The sequence below is a fragment of the Hordeum vulgare genome, chromosome 3H (assembly GCF_904849725.1).
Source record: "Hordeum vulgare subsp. vulgare chromosome 3H, MorexV3_pseudomolecules_assembly, whole genome shotgun sequence".
Lineage (NCBI taxonomy): Eukaryota > Viridiplantae > Streptophyta > Magnoliopsida > Poales > Poaceae > Hordeum > Hordeum vulgare.
Genome location: NC_058520.1, coordinates 401,444,116 through 401,450,078, shown reverse-complemented (window position 1 = coordinate 401,450,078; position 5,963 = coordinate 401,444,116).

Here is a 5,963-nt window from a genome sequence, read left to right as displayed (position 1 = left end):
ATGGGGAAGCGTGGAAACATTTTGATGGATTGCATCAGGATAAAGCGGCAGATCCAAGGAATCCTCAAGTCTGCGCCGCCACCGATGGTTTTCATCCCTTCGGCATGACGGCAACCCAATACAGTTGTTGGCCTGTATTTGTCATTCCACTCAATCTCCCCCCGGGCAGATTATGCAAAGAAAGAACATATTTCTGACGTTGATAATTCCAGGGCCCAATTATCCGGGGAAGAATATGAATGTGTACCTGCAACCGCTTAAGGATGAATTGGAAGAAGCTTGGGAAAATGGGGTCAAGACATACGATGCCGCTAGAAAAGAAAACTTCAAAATGCATGTGTGGTACATGTACTCTATGCATGACTTGCGAGCGTATGCGCTATTATCTGGATGGTTTGTGCATGGAAGGTTCCCGTGCCCCCAATGCAAGGCAGCTCTTCAGTTTCATTGGTTGCAGGAGGGTCGGAAGTATTCTTGCTTTGACTTGCATAGACAGTTCCTGGATCCTGACCATCAGTTCAGCAAAGACAAGAAGAACTTTACCAAAGGTAAAGTTGTCAAAAACTTGGCACCACCTGCGTTCACAGGCCAACAAATCCTGGATCAGTTAAACGCCCTTGAGCCTGATCCAGAGCGTCCAGGGTATTGCAAGGGGTATAATTCAAAACACGCCTGGACTCACAAGCCATGCTTCTGGGATCTTCCTTACTTCAAAGACCTCCTTCTTCCACACAATATCGACATGATGCACACTGAAAAGAATATCGGAGAGGCTATTTTTGGTACATTGTTCGACATAGATGTGAAGACAAAGGATAATATTAAGGCTAGAGTTGATCAAGAGACACTATGTCATAGACCGTTACAAAACATGCGAGAAGGCAAATTAAAGCAGAAGTGGTCGAAGCCAAAGGCCTGGTTCAATCTTGGAAGGCCAGCTATGAGGGAAATTATCTTGTGGGTCAAAATGCACTTGATGTTCCCCGATGGGTATGCAGCGAATCTAAAGAGGGGAGCGAGTCTTGAAAAATTAAAAATATTTGGTCTCAAGAGTCATGATTGGCACATATGGCTAGAGCGGGTAATGCCAATGATGTTACGTGGCTTTATTCCTGAGGATGAATGTCTAGTACTGGCGGAGCTGAGCTATTTCTTCTGTGTTCTTTGTGCGAAAGAATTGTCGCCTGGCGTGGTAGAACACATGGAGGAGTTTGCACCGGAGTTGTTGTGCAAGTTAGAGAAGATATTTCCACCGGGCTTCTTTCATCCAATGCAGCATTTGATTTTACATCTACCGACCGAGGCAAGATTGGGTGGGCCCATGCAAGATCGTTGGTGCTATGCAACTGAGAGGATGCAGAAGACCCTTCGAGCTAAATGTAAAAATAAGCGTAGAATTGAAGCATCGATGGCTGAGGCATTCATTACTGAGGAGGTGGCAAACTTTGTGACAGCACACTACGAAGCCAAAAATCATCATTTGCATAATCCGAAGCCTCGGCACAATGATGGAGACCCTAAAAAAGGTAGGTCCAACCTCAGCCTATTCAAAGGGAAGCTCGCACCAGCCGGTGCTTCGAAACCAATAACGTTGGATATCGAAGAATGGCGGAACGTTTCGTTGTATATCTTCAACAACCTAACAGAAGTGCGGCCGTACATCGAGTGAGTTCTGGGCACATTTTCCCTTAACTTCTAATTCATTTGAACTGCTCTTATTCCCGGATATTTCAAACAGCCGTTGCGTCGTCAAATTCTCGGATGGAGCGGTGATCGAAAATGATTCCGTCGAAGAGTATGAGCTTCTGTCAAAGACAGGAGGCGGCTATCCCGGTTTCATCTCTTGGTTCAAACAAACGGTAATTATCAATAATGGACCATTTCATTCTTGGTCTAACTTGCGGCTAATGCAACAACCGTTTTGTATTAAACTTGTAGGCTAATTCAGAGTCTATGGATGCCGAATTGAGACAAGTCGCTAATGGTTTTGACTATAAGGTCCGTTCATTTGAGAAATACAACATCAACGGGTATCTCTTTCGTACCTTTGGCAAAGAGCTATCTATGCCCGACCGGAAATCAACAAATTGTGGTGTCTGTACTATCAGCGAAGGTGTTATCGAGTATTATGGAAGAGTTGAAGCAATTTATGAACTTCAATTCTATGGTGAAAACCCACCGAACGTCGTAGTCTTCAAATGTTATTGGTTCCAGCCGAAAAAGACTAGAAGGACTCATGAACATATAGGACTAGTCGAAATCAATCCAAACACCCATTTAGGTGTTCCCGATGTCTATATTACGGCTCAACAGGCGACCCAAGTTTTCTATCTACCGTGGGCATGCCAAACAGATAAGAATCTGGAAGGTTGGTATGTTGTTTATGAAGTGCCACCACATGTCAGACCACCTCTCCCAAATGAATAGGATTATGAACCTCACATTAACCCAGACACATATGATGGAGAACTCTTCCAAGAAACACGTCTTTCCAAGAAATGTTTCAAGAACCGCCGTGCTTCATCCAAGAACATGGAAGTAGACAGCGACAATGAATCTGACTCCAGCCCTGAGCTGGAACCAGAAGACCTGGAACTCGTAGAGGTTACTGATGCGGATGACCTGTCAATGCTTCAACCATTAAAGGAAGGCCTTTCACAACTTCACGCCGTTGAACCCGATGAGCACGTCATTCATGAAGACATGCGTGATAGTGATGATGATGATGCATTTATTGATGATGATTATTAGTTTGTAAGATTCACAACTTAAATTATATATATTTTAATCCTTATTATTCATGTCAGTCATTCAATTTTTTTATGTTGTACTAATTTCTTTTAATCTTTATCATGGCAGGTGTTGAAAGATGGTGGGCGCGGGTCCAGAGCGCTCGACGGGTTCTTCCCAGGCACCCCGCATGAGGGGTGGTACTTCCCTTCCACCCCTATCTCTCCGTAGAGCCTTGGCAGACAGTCTTTCGACACCAGCCGGGGGTTCTTGTTCATCGGCGGCATTGCCCACTGGGAGAGGTGCTGGTCGGGTAGGGAGGAAGGGGAAGGGTACAGGGAGAGGTGGTGGCCGCGGAAGATCCAGGAGGACTGTTGAGACGTCCTTGCCACCACCACCAGCTCATTCACCCGAGCATAGGACTAGTATGGTCGACCCATTTGCGGAGGAGGCTACGGGGACTCCGGTACAGGAGCCTGGTGTTCACGGGCATTCGTCCCAGGAGACTCCGGTCCAGGAGCAGCCTCGGGTCGAGGTGCATTCGGCCCAGGAGCAGCCGGAGGAGACTACGGTTCCGGAGGCTTCACCTGACGTGGAGAGGCCCGGATGGGAGCCTTGGCCGGATCGTACCGAGTTGCCGGATTGGACAGAAGGTCCGGGTGGCTCAGCGGGGCGGGGATGGCGGGGATGAGCTTACGGATAGTGAGGGCGATGTGCAGGTGGACGGCGCCACCGTGTACAAGCGTGGTAGTACACGTCTCCCGGTCGCCCCGGCTACCCGCGAGCAGAGGCCGGTGATTAAACCTGAAGGAGATAGGTAAGTACATTTACCCTTTTTTTAGCTTTTGCCTTCAAGTTTGTTCAAATATCTAATGCGCTGACCTTATCATATTGTAGGGGATGGGTACACCCTCTTGGAGTCCGCAAGCCGAACTCCGTCCTTGGTGTGCTTTGCCGGACAAATTTCCAGAGCTTTTGGGTAAATTATCCTTTTACAGAATCGAAAATTAACAATATAGCTAATTATTGTACTAATCGGTGTTTTCACGTTTGATTGCAGACCTTCTATAGGTGTGAGGATGGATATGAGGAGGAGGCGGCCAGGGTTCTCGAGGTCGAGTGTAGGCGGTTACTACAGAACTTGCGCCACGAGGCTCGGCCGCAGGCTATTCGAGATTACTACGCCACGCGTGGTATTAAGAAGGAGAAGAAGGATTGCCGCGCAAAGTTTCTGTAAAAGGAGCAATACATGAAGGTAATTACCTATTCTTAAGTCCTTCTACGTAGTTTTCTTGATTTCATTCATAGGCGTAGCGCTGAAAATTCTTTCTAATAACTTACAGGTGCCCCCGAGATGGTGTGCAGATAAGATGGATTGTTGGGAGGCGTTGGTTGATGAGTGGTGCACAGGCAGCTGGCGAGCCGTCCACGAGAATGCGAAGGATCGGCGTAGCCAAATGGTTGGTGTGCCACACCATCAAGGCAGCGCCAACTTACTTCAGTTTGGACGAAACTAGGTATGTGATTTGCTTCATGATTCATGCAATTCATTCTTGATGCTAATATTATGTTTCTCTCTTTTAGGCACATCACAATAAGACTGAGATGCCACACTTGTACGACCTTGATGGCATGGCCCATACTGCCTCATACAAGAAGACGAAGGCATTCTCTGAGTCTGACCTGGATGATCCCAATAACTTCACCAACATATCGTCCCACCAGAAGCTCGTGGCATACAGGGACGCGGGGAAGGCTACGAAAGGGGATGACTTTAACCCTAGCCAGGAACCTTTGGATCCAGAGCTGGTGATGATATCTGGTGGCGGGAGGCTCCATGGCTCGATAGCCATTGGAGATGGGATAATACGTTGTCCACTCACTCTTCCGGAGATCAAGGCATGCCAGTCGAGCAGATGTCCTGAGATAACGTCTCGTCCACGGCCAGTCGAACTTGCCATCGAGGTTAGTTGTATGGACTAAGAACACTTTCATCCATTTAATTATGTGTGTCACCATAGATCATTACTGTGGTAACGAGGAATGGTGTTTCAGGCTGCTCTTCAGAAAGAGAGAGCGGCAAACCAGGCTGCTCTTGAGAAAGAGAGATTGGAAAGCCAGGCTGCTCTTCAGGCTGCTCTTGATGAGAGGGACCAGACCACGGCACGATTGCTTGAGGAGGAGAGGGCCTGGAATGAGGCGGGTCAACGGGCCCTGTACGAGCTTTTTGTGGTATGTTTTTTTTTCACATAGCCAAATCATGTGTGTAATGTCTGTTTCAATACTAACTAATAGGACCCACTCTTCAGGGTCTGTGCGAGAAGAGCAGTCAAGTCCCTCCGCCGATGCGCGTTTTCTCTTCGATTGGCACGGTGAGTTTCATTATAAACTAGTATTAATAATTGAGTGTCATCATGCTAACTGAGACATTGCAAAATATCTTTTCTGCAGAATAACTCCCGAGCGACATCGCACTACACTTCTCCAGGGCAACCGTCTCCAAACAAAGCAGGCGCGAGCAACCGTGGTGTTTCTCCTCCTTGATGACCACTACGGTAAGTTTTCTTCCAAACTTAGCTTGTTTTCCTATAAAATGAGATAATTAGCCCATTTAGCTCCAAGAAGACATAATTAGGTAATTTAGCTACAACAAGAGGAGAAGAAATAGGAAAAATGAAAAGAAAGAAGAAGAAGAAGAAGAGAAGAAGGAGAAGGAGGAGAAGGAGGAGGAGGAGGAGGAGGAGAAGGAGAAGGCCAAGGACCTTCTAGTCCTTCTCTTCCTCCTCCTTCTCCTCATTGATTTCTTCTTCTTCTCCTCCTCCTCCTCCTCTTTTTTCTCCTCTTTCATATTATCCTTGCTTTACTTTCCTCAACAATGACATAATTAGTCCATTTAGCTCCAAAATACCATAATAAGCTCAAAATGGCATAAGAACCTTGGTTAGCTCAAAAAAGACATAATTAGGTAATTTCTTCTTCTTATCCTTCTCCTCCTCCTCCTCCTTCTTCTTGATTTCTTCTTCTTCTCCTCCTCCTCCTCTTTCTTCTCCTCTTTCATATTATACTTGATTTAATTAACCCAACAATGACATAATTAGCCCATTTAGCTCCAAAATACCATAATAAGCTCAAAATGGCATAAGAACCTTGGTTAGCTCAGTAATATTATATACTTAGCTAGTTTTCCTCTAAAATGGGATAATTAGCCCATTTAGCTCAAAAAAGACATAATT